Source organism: Pseudophryne corroboree, chromosome 7 (assembly GCF_028390025.1).
Source record: "Pseudophryne corroboree isolate aPseCor3 chromosome 7, aPseCor3.hap2, whole genome shotgun sequence".
Taxonomy (NCBI): Eukaryota; Metazoa; Chordata; class Amphibia; order Anura; family Myobatrachidae; genus Pseudophryne; species Pseudophryne corroboree.
The window spans coordinates 198,891,724-198,908,949 of NC_086450.1; the positions used below are offsets into that span (position 1 = coordinate 198,891,724).

Here is a 17,226-nt window from a genome sequence, read left to right on the forward strand (position 1 = left end):
TATGAATGCCAAATTGATTTCTCACAAACATTTAAAATGCCCGCTTTAATATATATTGCAGACGCCAGGCACATCTTATTACCATATACGATAAAAGTGCGCTGTACATCGCAAAACACTGTATCCCATAAGAGAAAACAATACACCCACACATTATCTGAGTTCCAAAGCTCATTGATGTATATTTGTTATTAAAAAGGATATGGATTCAATATATATTACAAAGTACAGTATACCTATAGTTACATGGTTACAACTCACACAGTAAGCAGTTAGAACATAGTTACATATAGTTATATACAATTACATACAATTTCAGTTACATGCCAGCGATACAATTACCATTCCCTCCAATGTAGCTTAGGTCTCCCTCTCTCTGTAAATAAATACAGGAACTGAACTGCTAGCAACTCCTCCATCATCCTCTGAGACCAAAAAACAACTAACTCTGAGACCCCCCGAAACAGGAACTACCTTCCTGTGTGACTAGTTTCTGGGGGAGGGGTCTCTCTCTCATTCATGATTGAGTCACTATTCTCTTTGTATATGCTGATCAGGTTCAGCCCTGAAGACTGCCAAAGGGCTGGCCTGAGTTCCCTGTTCACTGTATCATTCATTGTTCTAACAAAGTGATTTGAGCTTTTATACATTCAATCATAACTATCCGCTGCAATGCCCTACAACGTAATAACAAGTATCAAATTAATCTACACACCAATCTGCTTGTTTTAAAAGTAAACATGACAGGAGTATCTGTTTCCGTTCAAATAATACACATTCATGACATTAATTCATTAGGTGATTTTAAATCACCATGATGTCTGGCGCTTGATATTATTATAATTATGTACTGTATGAAATAAGTGTCGAATCCATCTCTGTGGCATGTCCGTGTAAATGTGTGTGTTACCATATATTGCTGTGCTCGCTGCGCATACTTGCAAGTATAGCGACTTAAATGTTTGTAGTTTGTATGTTCTCTTTATGTAATATTTTTGACTTTGACACTTACCATGGTTAAATCTCTTTCTGCGTGGTACACAGGATTCCACAGGGCGCCCACTCTGACGCACTTAGCTTCTTTGGGTTTGGATGGCATTAGCTGCTAGTCCCTTCTCCTGTCGTGAGAATGTGGTACTATGTGACTAACATCTACCGTCTCTTTTACCTGCTTTTGCATTGGACTGGTTAACGAAACTGAGCTCCAGTGCCTGGAGGTGGGGTTATAGAGGAGGCTGTGCAATGCATCCTGGGAACAGTCAAAGCTTTAGCTTGTTGGTGCCTCGGATCAAGATCCAACTCTACTCACTGATGTATTCCCTGTGGAATCCAGTGTACCTCGCACAAAGAGATTTAACCATGTTAAGTCTACCATAAATCTCCTTTTTGTGTGTGTGTGAGATCTTGTGTTTTTTATTAATTTTTTTTTTTTTTTTATTGCTTTTTCTAATAGCTGCTCCCCGATGACACTGGCATTCTGGCATGCAATAGTTTTGCCTGTAGTTCTAGTGGCTTTATTTCCACATTTAATACACACTTTTATTTGGGGTTTTTAATACAATACACCAATATGGGATGAATAGATTCCTTTGTCCCCAGAAATGTTTTCAGCCATGTCAGTAAAATGTTATGTTATCTATTTGGATATCATGGGATGGGTATTAGGTGCAACATCCATGCTGTGGGGATACTCTCAGGGGGTCATTCCGACCTGATCACACGCTAGGATTTTTCGCTGCGATCAGGTCAGAACTGCGCATGCACTACAATGCGCAGGCGCGTCGTACGGGTACAAAGCGGTTCGTTGCTGAGTGATGAATTTTACGAAGAATCCATTCGCACAGCCGATCGCAAGAAGATTGACAGGAAGAAGGCGTTTGTAGGTGTCAACTGATAGTTTTCTGGGAGTGGTTGGAAAAACGCAGGCGTGTCCAAGCGTTTGCAGGGCGGGTGTCTGATGTCAATTCCGGGCAAGAACAGGCTGAAGTGATCGCAGCGGCTGAGTAAGTTCTGAGCTACTCAGAAAGTGCACAAAACTTTTTTGTAGTGCTCGGCTGCACATGCGATCGCACACTTGCAAAGCAAAATACACTCCCCTGTAGGCGGCGACTATCTGTTCGCAGCGCTGCAAAAAATAGCTAGCGAGCTATCAACTCGGAATGACCCCCTCAGTTCTATGCAAATAGAAGTGCTTATGGAGTAGACTTAAGGCCTAATTCAGTAAGGATTCCATTTGCAAAGCTTTCCAATTGCAATCCTTAACATGTCCTCACCACTCCTGAAAAACGGGGGCGACACCCCCCCGTTTCCTGCAGTGACCGCTACCTCATGCCACCGTTTCTTCCCCCGAACTCCACTGCCTGTCAGTCAGGCAGAGGCGTTCGCAATCCTGTAGTGCAATCACAGGACTTGTTCTGCACATGTGCAGAGCGGGTGGTCTTCAGTATGCCGACTGCTGGGATCCCGGCGCACAGTATACCGACGCCGGGATCCCGACAGCCGGCATACCGACACATATTCTCCCTCGTGGGGGTCCACGACCCCCCTGGAGGGAGAATAAAATAGCGTGGCGCGCCACCGTGTCCGTAGCGAGCCTGCAAGGGGCTCATTTGCGCTCGCCACACTGTCGGTAAGCCGGCGGTCGGGCTCCCGGCGCCGGTATGCTGGTCGCCGGGAGCCCGACCGCCGGCATACCATAGTGAACCCGTGCAGAGCAGGTCTTGTGCAATTTCCAGACTGTCAATCCAATCTCAATTGGGCCCTTTTGGTATTTTCTGCAACTTTTATCAATGGAAATAGGCGTGAGATCTAATTGGTCTGTCAGGAGCACAAAACAGCAATAAAAACTGCTTATCTGATGCACTTCACCAGGCTTACTGCTGTACCTCCTTACCTGCCTTGGCAATCTGTAATTCCCTGCTCCAGGACTTCTAGATCAGCAGGAGTTGGATAGGCTTTTATTACATTTTCACTCATGATTTACAAAAGAAGAAAGCATCATTTAACTGTCTTTGTGATAATTACTTGTTTAGTAAGCTGTTCATTGGAACACTGTTATCAGATCTTCTCTTTTGCAATATGCGTCTTTTATAGGGTGAAGTTTTAGACCCTAACAATATATCCTTTTATTTGCTTATTAATTGTATGACATCTAGGCAAACGTAGGCCTGCAGGTAAAAAATCAGAACAATACTGTATAGGGGATACGGTCATTAGGTCGACACCAATTAGGTAGATCACTATTGGTCCACAGGGTCACTAGGTTGACATGGTCATTAGGTCAACATGTACTAGATCGACATTTCAAAGGGTCGACATGAGTTTTCACATTTCTTTTTTTTTTTTTTCTAATTTTTGAACTTTTTCATACTTTATGATCCATGTGGACTACAGTTGGGAACGGTAACCTGTTCGCTCCCCTTGCTCGAAGCATGGGGAGCGAACATGGTGCACTAATTGCGGTTCTCCGTCACTTTACAAAGAAAATGACACAAACAAAAGTTACTGACACCCATAGAGGGAGAATAATTAGTGTGCCGAGCGTAGCGAGGCACCGTGCCCGCAAGCGGCTGCGTTGCGCTCGCCCCCCTGTCGGGATTGTGCCGGTCAGGATCCCGGTGTTGGTATTTCGACTGCCGGGATCCCATCCGGCGGGATCTCGTACTGATCCCCATTAATATCTTGAGAAGAATCAACTGGGTGTGATATAATAATGCCTTTTTATAGAGCAGTATTTCCCAAATTTAGTGTTCTATGTACGGGTATGGGTCGTTGGGTCGACACAACTTAGGTCGACAGTCATTAGGTCGACCACTATTGGTTGACAGGTTAAAAGGTCGACATGAGTTTTTTTTTAACCTTTTTTTGTTGTAGTTTTTGTTGTAAAGTGACCGGGAACCCCAGTTAGTGCACCGTGTCCCCTCGCCATGCTTCGGGCAAGATACCACGCTGTGCTCGGTACAGGTTACAGTTTTCTAGTTGTAGTCCACGTGGATCGTAAAGTATGAAAAAGTCAAAAAAATCTAAAACTGAAAAACTCATGTCGACCTAGTACATGTCGACCTAATAACCATTTTGAGCTAGTGACCCTTTCAATCCTAATGCATGTCGACTTAATGACTGTCGACCTAAGTGGTGTCGAGCTAATGACCATATCCAGTATGTACTAAGCCTTGAAGAGAGATAAAGTACCAGCCAATGAGCTCCTAATTGCCATGTTATAGTCTGTGTTTGAAAAATGACAGTTATTAGCTGGTTGGCTGATACTATATCTACGTCCACTTGATCGCTTTCCAAGGCTTAATACATAGACCCCTCAGTCCTTAAAGCCCACTAACATTCCTGGTTTTAGGGATATCCATTCTTGAGCACAGGTGGCCTAATTAGTAACTCAGTCATATTGATTTATCTATCTGTGCTCAAGCCTGGGTATCCTTATAACCTGGACTATAATGAGGTCTTGAAGACTGAGATTGGGAAACCATGGTGTACAAGTACGTATCCACAATGCCCAGCATACACTGAATACCCCCCACTGCTATAAACACATTCATACAGTATGTATTCCTTTTCTAGGGTTAGATTTTTGGGAAGAATCTAAACATCAGATGCAGAGTATGTTTTGCCACAAAATGCTAGTAAATCATTGACAACTAAACCTTTACTGACACAACAGTCAGCAGTTTATGTTTGCGTAGAAGCAGCAAAAATAAATACTGTATGTCCTGTTATAAGACTGCACCCAGCAGATAGGTGTATTAATGTTGATTGGAATATATATATATATTTACATTAAAATTCATTACATCTTAGTCTTTAAAATGTGCATGCTCATTATTTCATTATTGTACTTTGTGTCTTTATATGGTAACTTGCGGCACTTGGAGTAAGAATGGTTTTGCAATGACTGCATTAGTGTCCCTTCTATAATAAATTCTGGCCCCCACCATCCATCCAGATTGCCTAATTTACTGCCAGATATTCTGGTCCAGACATTCCCAGTTCTGATAACATAAGAGACTATTGTCTTGAGAGTAGTAATTACAACAGATGTGATACACAGAATTCAGCATGATAAGACTTTATTTCCTCTAGTGACCCTGTAGTGACTCGCAAGTAGTCACGGTGCCAACGAAAGAATAAACAACACCTTGTAATGACATTGAGTCCATTAGGTTATGCTGCTCATTTTCCGTTACTTTGTGAAAATAAGATAGATTTATAAAAAGTCAGAATTCTTTCATACACAGGGCCTGGAATTGTGACTTGTAATTATTTATTTATTACCAGTTATTTATCATACACAGGGCCTGGAATTGTGACTTGTAATTATTTATTTATTACCAGTTATTTATATAGCGTACACATATTCCGCAGTGCTGTACAGAGAATACTAGGCCATTCACATCAGTCCTTGCCCCAGCGGAGCTTACAGTGTATATTCTGGGTGGTCTTCAGTTTGCCGGCTGTTGAGATCCTGGCGCACAGTATACCGGCGCTGGAATCCCAACAGCCGGCATACCGACACTTTTTCTCCCTCTTGGGGGTCCACGACCCCCCTGGAGGGAGAACGCGCGCCACTGTGCCCGCAGCGTGGCAAGCGCAGCGAGCCTGCAAGGGGCTCATTTGCACTCATCACGCTGTCGATGTTCCAGCGGTCGGGATTCTGGCGCTGGTATGCTAGTCGCCGGGAGCCCGGCCGCCTGCATACCCTACTACACTTGTATATTCCCTACCACATGTATATATATACACACACACACACACACACACACACACACACACACACACGGGTTAATTTTGTAGGGAGCCAATTGACCTACCAGTATATTTTTGGATTGTGGGAGGAAACTAGAGTACCCGGAGGAAACCCAAGTACGGGGAGACTATACAAACTCCACACAGAGCCATGGTGGTAATTGAACTCATGACCTCAGTGCTGTGAGACAGTAATGCTAACATTTTTTAGTGATTACGCCATATTGCACCATAACAAGCAGGGTAATCTCCAATAATGTCTGTAGGCATATTCTTTATTTGTGTGTGTGATTTATAATACATTGTTTCTATATTATTTATTCAGACAAAAGGCTCAATTTTTGTGTATTGTTTTTCTTTAGTTTACATTTTCCCTTATGTTTACAAGCAAACCATTTTTTATGATAATGCTTACAATAATAGCCCGACTACATTACAAACCATCTTCTTAATTGTTACAAGTAATCACACCAAAACAAAAGACGAAAAGAAAAACCTGTTCAGAAAATGTCAAACTGAAACATTTTCGCTTCTGTCAGGAAGAATAATTTATTTGAGACATCAGTGTATGCCCCATGTAAATGCCTTTCAGGACCATGAAATCCAGTCTATGAAATTAATAGAATTCATAGCTGGACTGACAGAACCAAAGCATAATATTTCAATAGATGAGGTTGCCGACCAGAGCTTCCACCATAGCTGGAGAACTGTGGATTCATTTGGGTATGTCAGATGCAGTTCTTACTGTTTATTCTTATTATCTGAGCATTAAAAGTCAATATTTATTAAATATGCAAAAAAATGCAAATGTTCTCGTGAAATTCAGTACAGATAATAAATGTGGATTGCAATGCTGCAAGGTGCCCCAAGACAGTATCTGTTATGGGTGGTGCTTAGGTCATCAACTTGTTAGTAGCGGTTCTATGGAAAATATACATACAGGTTGAGTATCCCATATCCAAATATTCCGAAATACGGAATATTCCGAAATACGGACTTTTTTGAGTGAGAGTGAAATAGTGAAACCTTTGTTTTTTGATGGCTCAATGTACACAAACTTTGTTTAATACACAAAGTTATTAATAATATTGTATTAAATGACCTTCAGGCTGTGTGTATAAGGTGTATATGAAACATAAATGATTTGTGTGAATGTACACACACTTTGTTTAATGCACAAAGTTATAAAAAATATTGTCTAAAATTATCCTCAGGCTGTGTGTATGAGGTGTATATGTAACATAAATGCATTCTGTGCTTAGACTTAGGTCCCATCACCATGATATCTCATTATGGTATACAATTATTCCAAAATACAGAAAAATCCGATATCCAAAATACCTCTGGTCCCAAGCATTTTGGATAAGGGATACTCAACCTGTAATTACATACAAAGAAACTGTAATTGTATCAGACCATTTATTTTCAGGGTGTGTGTGTGTGTGTGTGTGTGTGTGGTGGAGAGGGCTTGGGAGTAGTAGTAAATGCCCATCAGTGCCTGAAGAGTTAAGGGCCCCATACACTAGAATGATAATGCCCGATTTCATCCAATTTCGGGCATTCGCGACGATATATCGGGTGAAATCGGGCATTTTGGATGTGTTTCCGATCCGGTACCCGTTCCCGTGATGGTCGGATCGGCTCCCCTCCCCTAGATAGTTAGTGCTGCACTCGTGATATGTCGGTTCTCGCCGGTATGGCTGGGATCGCATACGATATATCGCATGCAAAATGTACCAAATCGTATGGAACCACTCCCGGGAAGTTCCTGGGAGAGTTCAAGGGAAATCGCCTCCGACTTCAGCCTCAGACATATCGTTGTAGTGTATGGGGCCCTTGAAATGCATGATTGTGGCACATCTACAAATGATTATTCTGTTTCTCAGATATAATAAAGTAATATGCTGCTCGCCTCACTGGTTATGTGTATAGGACAGTGCGTATCAGAGGTATGTAAAGAGAGTTGGTTAATGATATTGTGGGTTTAGGTTCTATGCATGCTCTCTGTGCAGTCAATCAATATACACATTGTATAAGGCAGTGGAGGCACTGATACATTTGGCTGCTATGAGGACCGACCTCACTGCCTTTGGATTTTGTGTGGGAACTGAACCCTACCATGGCAGCACAGCTGAGTCAGAGACATATTTCTGCCTTCCCAGTACCGTGGGACTGATTGAACCTTCTTTCCGCAGCTTTTTCCAGCTCCAATCCATGTGGGGAGACTCCCATGCAATAGGAAATGACACAGAGTCTGTACACACAGCACATCTGCTAATGGTGCATGATAGGCATGTCTTTCAAGAATCCTGCTTAATAATGCCAGACAGATGTGCTAGTTTATGTCTGCCCCACGAACCCATAACTCTGAACAGCTTTCAGTGGAGGTGTCTGAAGAGGCTCCGTGTTCCAGAATGACATTTTGTAGACCAAAGGTGTCCTAGACTGAAAGCAAAAAACCCCCAAACCTTCTGATTGTTTTACAGACCCACAGTTAATAGTATTCCAGGCCACCCGTATCTTCCACATAGCTTAGTTGTGTAATGTAAAACAGAATTTTTGTTATGCAGAACATTATTTTATTATACTGAAGAAGGGTGAGGATGCTGTCAGAGATGGAGATCCCTGTAGCTGTAGTGGAACCACAAGTCACAGTATTCTCTCATACCTCTTTCACACAGAAAATGAAATTACTGGGTGAAGCAGTTCTACCGATAAACACGGGTCCTTTTTTCTGTGTGAAAAGGTCAACCCGGGTTGAAATTCCCGATGCTTCGACCCAGAAATTTACCAGGGTTGGAGATCCAGGAATTTCTACCAGGGTTGACCCTTTCAGACGAAATACCCGCGTTGATCCGCAAATTACTGGGTAGAAAATTCTTGACACGGTAATTTGCTTCTCTGTGTGAAAGGGGGTCAGGCAGAGACCGGGAAAATGACCTGGCACTGAAATGTCAGGTAATTGACAGGATTTCTGTCTGAAAAGGGTATCCGTCAGTGGACACTGACTGCGTGCACATTAAGAGGTTGATTCAGAGTTGTACTTATGTCTGCTTTGCAGAAGGATCTTGTAATTTTCATCAACTGTTCCTCTGTGTGAGCTGGGCACATGCAACTTTGAGCATCTATTGACTCACATTCATAAACACACATACATTTCATATACACATCACACTCATACACACAAATGTCGTACATACACACTGGGCGAGGGAAGACGGAAGCGCACCTCTGACACACACAGCCCAGGGTGTAAGCAGGCAGTCCCGGCCCCTTCTGGCAGCCCCGAATGGCCTATCAGAGGCTTCTGAGTGCCACCTGGGAGTAAAATCCCGGATGGCACCATTCACACTTAGCCCGGGTTGTTTACCCGGGACGAATGTCCCAGGAAAAACCCAGGTCAATAGCAGGGGTGCCGACCTGGGAACGTGCATTTCAGACTTACACATATCCTGGGTTGATGCGCACAAACCTTTGATTTTAAAGTAAGTCTGAAAGGGGTATTAGCTGCTTCTCCACTTGTGGCTGAATGGTGTAACTGCGCTACAATGGGGCATTACAATGTAGGATGTGTTCAGTGGGGGCGTACAGATGAAACTGCAGGCTACTTTGAGGTGAGTGTACACAGAGATCCATTTCATTTCAGATGCACCAGATATAATGCACACTGATAGTGATGAAGGCTACTTTCACACATGTGGATGAATATGGGCGATGCTACCAACCAGGACTGGACTGGCCATCTGGAAGCTCTGGCAAATGCAAGAAGGTCCGATAGCCAGTGCGCCTGCCGAGATGCACGACCGAGCATATATCCAAGTCCCCCACATATGATGAAACACATCTCCCCCAAATTGGCCGCTGCCATGAAGAAGACAATTGATGTATAAACTGCATTGCTCCCTGATGCTGCTCACTGCTCATGTGCCAGTGACTGGACAGTAGAATCTGAATTAGCGCAGGAATAGGCGCATGTGCAGTAAGTGGTACCCACAAGTGCTGGGACTGCTTACTGCTGGCACTGTTAAGAGAAGGCTCATGGCACATAATACCCCTGACAACAAGAAGTACAAGAAGCGGGCAGCTGCAGCCAAGAGTACCCGGATAAGAAGCAGCTTCACAGCCTGGTAAGTATACGGCTGCCATGTGCAAGGGGCATTACTGTGAGGCATAATGTGTAAGGGGCATTACTGTGTGTGGCATATTGTAAAAGGGGCAATACTGTGTGTGGCATATTGTGTTATAAGGGACATTACTGTGTGGCATATTCTGTAAGGAGCATAACTGAGGGATAATGCGTAAGGGGCTTACTGTGTATGGCATATTGTGTAAGGGACATTATTGTGTAAGGGGCATTACAGTGCATGGCATAATGTGTTATAAAGGGCGATTTTGTCTGATGTAACATGACTAAGGAACACTGCTGTGTGGTGTAATGTTCTAAGGGGCACTACTGTCTGGCATAATTTGAATAAGGGGTACTATTGTATGGTCATGCTCCACCCCAACTAGACCAAACCCTTTTTTTGACGTACGTTTACGGTATGGAGTGGGGCACCAATGTTCTTTATGTACACGGCACCAAAATGCATAGTTACTGCTTTGGTGTGCACAGTTGTGTTGTCCTCTGTGTTCAGCACCCTGCCCTAAAAAAATATCCTATTTTTAGTCCCAGCCCTACCCTGCTACTAATCCTGAATACAGGGAGTGATCCGCATTTATTTCTTAATACGCAATGTGGTCACATCTTTGGCTAACTTGTGACAGCCCCTGTGTATCCAAACATTACAATTAGAAGAGTAAAGGTTTTCTTATTTTATGGTGCTGTCACTTCCAGTTCATGGATCTCTGATTCTGCTCTATAGTGTCATTGAGAGTCTGACTTCATTTCTGGAATTAACCCAATCCTAGGGATCTCATTCTACCTGCTGTGTTCACCATTGTTATGTAATGTACTTGAACTTGGCCTTCACTTCCCTCTCTTCCTTACCCACCCTTTCCTCTCACAATTCTCTATACTGAATTGCGCAAAAAAATATGGATATAGCGTACAGAGGCTGGAACTGTCCCAGAGTATCTTCAGAATATAGTATACCGAAGCTGTAACTGTCCCAGAGTATCTCCAGAGTATAGCATACTGAGGCTGTAACGGTCACAGAATATCCCCAGCATATAGTATACTGAAGCTGTAACTGTCCCAGAGTATCCCCAGAGTATAGTATACTGAGGCTGTAATGGTCACAGAGTATCTCCAGAATATAGTATACCGAAGCTGTAACTGTCCCAGAGTATCTCCAGAATATAGCATACTGAGGCTGTAACGGTCACAGAATATCCCCAGCATATAGTATACTGAAGCTGTAACTGTCCCAGAGTATCCCCAGAGTATAGTATACTGAGGCTGTAATGGTCACAGAGTATCTCCAGAATATAGTATACCGAAACTGTAACTGTCCCAGAGTATCTCCAGAATATAGCATACTGAGGCTGTAACGGTCACAGAATATCCCCAGCATATAGTATACTGAAGCTGTAACTGTCCCAGAGTGTCCCCAGAGTATAGCATACTGAGGCTGTAACGGTCACAGAGTATCCCCAGAGTATAGCATACTGAGGCTGTAACTGTCACAGAATATCCCCAGAGTATAGCATACTGAGGCTGTAACTGTCACAGAATATACCCAGCATATAGTATACTGAAGCTGTAACTGTCCCAGAGTGTCCCCAGAATATAGCATACTGAGGCTGTAACGGTCACAGAGTATCCCCAGAGTATAGCATACTGAGGCTGTAACGGTCACAGAGTATCTCCAGAATATAGCATACTGAAGCTGTAACTGTCTCAGAGTATCCCCAGAGTATAGCATACTGAGGCTGTAACTGTCACAGAATATCCCCAGAGTATAGCATACTGAAGCTGTAACTGTCCCTGAGTATCCCCAGAGTATAGCATACTGAGGCTGTAACGGTCACAGAGTATCCCCAGAGTATAGCATACTGAGGCTGTAATGGTCACAGAGTATCCCCAGAATATAGCATACTGAGGCTGTAACTGTCCCTGAGTATCTCCAGAGTATAGCATACTGAGGCTGTAACTGTCCCTGAGTATCCCCAGAGTATAGCATACTGAGGCTGTAACTGTCCCTGAGTATCCCCAGAGTATAGCATACTGAGGCTGTAACGGTCACAGAATATCCCCAGCATATAGTATACTGAGGCTGTAACTGTCCCAGAGTATCCCCAGAGTATAGCATACTGAGGCTGTAACGGTCACAGAGTATCCCCAGAGTATAGCATACTGAGGCTGTAACGGTCACAGAGTATCCCCAGAATATAGCATACTGAAGCTGTAACTGTCCCTGAGTATAGCATACTGAGGCTGGAACCGTCCCATAGTATTCCCAGGGCATATCGTACTGAGGCTGGAGCTCTCCCAGAATATGAATGGGTCACATACTCTATTCACCACTACCTTTACCCATACACAAGTTGTCAAATGTGGCATTCCAGCAGCTCAATTCAGGTAACCCAGGAAAAGGAAGACACTTAAGGGATTAAAAAGTGGACAGTCTCTTTAAAATATTAGGTTTGGGACTAATGCCAGGAATAAAATGAAGGCTAAGGTACTGACTGTTTAATTTTTGTGATGTGGTTTGAACTTTTCAATTTGTATAAGGAGATCTGTCTTCAGTGGACCCCTAGTGTAAAAAAAGGAGATACTCCAGATTTGAATAAGGACTTGTTTGTATTGATGGAGAACTCAAAAGCTTTAGTTTAATTTCTAGGTATCTGGAAGACTTGGATGTAACATGTTTGTATAATGCTTTTGGACATAAATTAACTGGACACTGTTTTGCATAATCTTCTGGTAACCTCGTTTGTCTAATAGAAGACTACAGTGATTCTTAAGGTGCATAAACACGGTGCAATGTAACCTTATGATTTTGACTATATAGTCAAAATCGTAAGGAAAGTTAGTGCAAATCGCACCGTGTGTACACAGCTTGTGATACAGATGCGCGGTCCCATGGGATTGGTAGCGCAAGAAAAAATTGACTGTGCAGGCATGTCAATTTAGACTATCTAGTTCAAAGTATGCTGTAGTCAAAATTGCACCGTGTGTATAGACTATATTTGTGCTTCTGGGCTCTGGGGGAGTTCAAGGGAAATCGCATAGACAATATCTCACCGTGTGTATCGGGGACGTGCAGTCAGGGGAGGCAGTGCCTTCCCTGTCATTAATAATTAAAATAATATAAAGAAGATACTTATGACACACATTCTGTGTCATAAGTATCGTCTTAATATTAATCTAATAATTGTCATTCCATAAATTAGTTTGGGAGGCACTGATAACATTGCCTCCCGTGGGCTATGAGAACAGGATAGAGAGGGGGGGCGGGGCTAAGCTCTGTACTGTAACAGCCCACTGAAAAAAAGGTAAGACAGCGGCACTTACACATGTGCCTCGTTGCCATGGACGGGCTTTCAGCACACATCAAAGCCCGCCCCTGTCAGCGAGGCACAAGTGATTGGACAGCGGATCCAGGGCTGGATCCTCTGGTCCAATCACCCGTAAGTGGCGGCGGGACAAGGCACTCAGATCTGCCAATGTCTGCTATAAGCTCCCCCTACTCGTCACCCTGACCTACTGCTGCTGGGAGCTTGACGGGCGCTTCCATTCTCCTCCGTTACCCCGCCGCTAGCAGCAGCTAATCTGTGGAGCCAGCATGGAGGCGGCAGCGGGGGGAAGCCCATCTGCGGGGCCAGCACGGAGGCGGCGGCGACAGCAGGGGGGGGGGGGGAGAGACCATCTGCGGGGCCAGCACGGAGGCAGCGGTGGGGGGAAGCCCAGAGAATAGTGCAGTGGAAGCCGGCACTATCCTCCTCCACGGCAAGCATGAACCCTCTCCTGGTGCCCATGTGTCGGGACCACACACCGCAGGCAGCTGCATGCTGAATGCCATCTCCACAACAAGTACTAAGACTCTTAGATCAGGGTTCAGCTATGGGGGGAGGTTAGGCACTATGGGGGGTGTTGTGCTATGGCTGGAGGTTAGGGTTATGGTATGGGGGGGAGGTTAGGCACTATGGGGAGTGTTAGGCTATGGCTGGAGGTTAGGGTTATGTTATGGGGGGAGGTTAGAGGCTATGGGGATGTTAGGCTATGGCTGGAGGTTAGGGTTATGCTATGGGGGGGGTTAGGCTAAGGCTGGAGGTTAGGGGCTACGAGGGGGTTAGGCTATGGCTGGAGGTCAGGGTTATGCTATGGGGGAGGTTAGAGGCTATGCGGGGGTTAGACTATGGCTGGAGGTTATGGTTATGCTATGGGGGGAGGTTAGCGGCTACGGGGGGTTACTGGAGTACTCCGTGCCTCCCCAGCCATTAACCTCGCCGCACACCACTGGTGTGTATGCACCTTTAGGTTTATACAGTATGTAGTGTCATTACATATACATTATGCCTAGGTGCTTGTAAAGGTGATATGCTGTTGCTGCTTCCCCACCCACTATAACTAAATAAGTATGCATGTAACATAGTAAAAGTTTATTGAACTGTTCTGCTGGAGTTGTATTCAGGAGCAAAAATCTGTGTAATCTGGGTGCTGGAAGAGACAAATGGCTGTTTGTGGTAGTGGCTATCAGCTGTAGCCTGGACTCCTAGAATTACCTTTTCTTCCTAATGATGGGAATGTTTACATTAACAATGAGAGGTTACAAGACCTAGAGAATCTCAAAATAAATCTATCTGCTCAGTAAATGTCAGCAAGACCTGCAGAGGAAGTAATTCCCCATCCCCCTACTCTTCTCAAGCCAAATACTTGGGTTCATTGAATATCGGAGGTATGTAATAATCCCCTAGTTCATGCACCAGTATAGCCTGCTATACATGGGAAAGGGAAATAAGTGATATCCATATGGAAAACAGTGGTGGCCAGGGGCCACAATCGCAGACTACTTTTGTATGTCACATATGTCCCCAATACCACCTTTCCCCTCATTGTTACATATTATTTCTTCTGAGTACTCAGGGTCATCTTTAACATTCAAACTCCCTAGCAGCCAAAATAACAGGTAGAGTGTTGTGTAGTGATGAGCTAAAGAATGGATAAAATGATTTCTCATGGAGATTATCCAATTAGGATTCTGCCCACAGTTGAATTCTCCTGGCATTGACTGATGGGGGATAGTAACAATTACAGGAGCTATTATTTGTTTCAATGTTATGATTTTGTTTTGTTTTTTACTTACAGTAGTTCTTGTTCTGCTAGAAACAAATTGATTTGCCAGTCTAGTTAATAGTTAACTAGTAATGTTAGTGTTATGCCAAATCCTGGTTTCCAGCTCAACAGCAGGTACAGCACATAGTAGGGCCTAAATAGTCTGCTTTTTTTTTTTTTTGTGTAAATCACTTTTAAATATTTGATCAGCTGAAACTAACCACTTTTCTGTTCCATGAGTAGATGACTTTCTAGCATTTTATTCATTAAATATACCAGACATGCATTTTATATTATATAGTGCCAAATACATTTATGCTGTGTATATGTTTATATATACACTTTTTTTCTTTTTCTTTAACTGTGCGATGTAGAGGAGCACACCAAAGGAAAGGTACACACATCACACAGGATTACATATAGCAGCTCACAGCCACTTATGGGGAGTCAATCCAATTCAGCGTAAATAGAACAGTGCCGGGAAGGAGCTTCCTGAGCTATTCAATTCAGCACACTGTTATGTCGGAGTATGCCTTTTCTCGTGCCTTAAACATGGTGTTTACTCGCGAGAAACAGCATTCTGCGACTTAAGTGCCGAGTGCGATGCTGTTTCTGACGCGCTAATGGCAGAAAAATCATTGCACCAGTAGTTTTGTCAGATTTCTGCCCACACCCCGTGAGAGGTGCGAGAAGTAATCCTCAACTCCTGCATAACATTGCGCTGAATTGAATAGCTCCGGGGGATCCTTACCAGTGTTCAGTTCGCGCTGATTTGAATCGATCCAATGGAAAGCACCGCATGGTTCATATTGAAAGCGAGTGCCAGGACCTTGCGATATATAGATAGATGTATAGATACAGAGATAAAATATAGTTATGTTTTGGAGTAACACCTACAGTAGTTTGGCAGATACCTCAACTTCCAAATGTTTCTTGTTACCGGCTTAATCTCTCATTCCAGCTTCACCTTTTAACTCTCTTCTAACTTGGAAGTATCCTTATGTCTTCTTGAATGCGCTGCATGTTTGAGATCTCCCCACAGATTTACAATAATGTTCAAGTCTGGAGTCTCTGTTAAGGACATTCCAAACCCTTAATCTTTCATTCCCATAAGTACTTCATGGTTGATTTTGAGGTATGTTTGGGATCATTGTCTTGCTGAAATATCCAACCTTTTCAACAATAAGAAATGACAACCAGCTACACTTAACCCTATACCTAACATTAGTCACAGCCCAATTATAAAAAAATTGTAAACGCGGAGAGCGCGCACTCTGCAGACTCTGTACGTGGCCGCGCCACGCTCTGTGCACTGTGCTGTACTATTTTGCGATAATCTAGCATGGGTTTATTATAATAATAATCATTTTATTTATATAGTGCTCTTTCTCCAACAGGTTTCAAGGCGCTTCAAGGTTTATCATGTACAATACTATAACTAATCTTTGTATCTTAAAGTCTACAATAATGTTGAGTTGTTTGAAACTAATAATTATTTCTCTCCAGTAGTGCATTATATAAAGCATTCTGGTATAGCATCATTGGAGTTTGAGTTGTATGGATCTGCTTGGGATTCCCATTTCTGTGCTGTGACGCTTATAATGCAAAACCCAAGTATTGTATTCAGATGCTATCTAATGCTCTCATCACTCTCATGTATGAGCATCACATTTACTGAAAGAGAAACTCAGTGGTTATGTTGGGACCTTTGAAGTGGTCACAAATCCTATTCTTGGCGTTTCTGTGGCCTTACTTTACCCCATACTGTACATACACTTTGTATCTTAGATAATAAGGGTTAATTTAGACCAATGTTCAAGTACTGGTTATTACCAGAAACACTTGTACACTATTAATTTTGGTCACTGACTCATTGCTTTTCCTCTGCACTTCTAGGTTTTAAGTTTTTATCCGTGACAATTGTGCAGAGGTAAATTTAGAACCTGCTCACATATCTGTAATCACTGGAGCAGATGTTTCTATTTGAGATGGCTCTCCTTGATATTTTTTTTTTTCCTATTCGAATATAGAACTATGTACTCACCCCTCAAATGTCCCAATTTATGTGGGACAGTTCTGGTCAGCATCTGTGTCTCCACTGCCTTGACTTAGGCAGGACAATCCCTGTTTGAGAGGACTGAACTGCCATCCTGTGGATCAGGACTTCTGTGTGGCAGTGAAGGCAAGGGGAAAGGAACTGGGTGATTTGGATCATTGAACATGCTCCTATTGGATGTAACCAAAAGGTC

At 43.3% G+C, this 17,226-nt stretch overlaps 1 protein-coding gene across 10 annotated transcripts in view; it reads left to right on the forward strand.

Moving 5' to 3' along the window:
* Positions 1–17,226, forward strand: part of TNS1 (tensin 1) — a 937,838-nt gene that overhangs the window by 554,730 nt on the left and 365,882 nt on the right. The window lies entirely within an intron of this gene.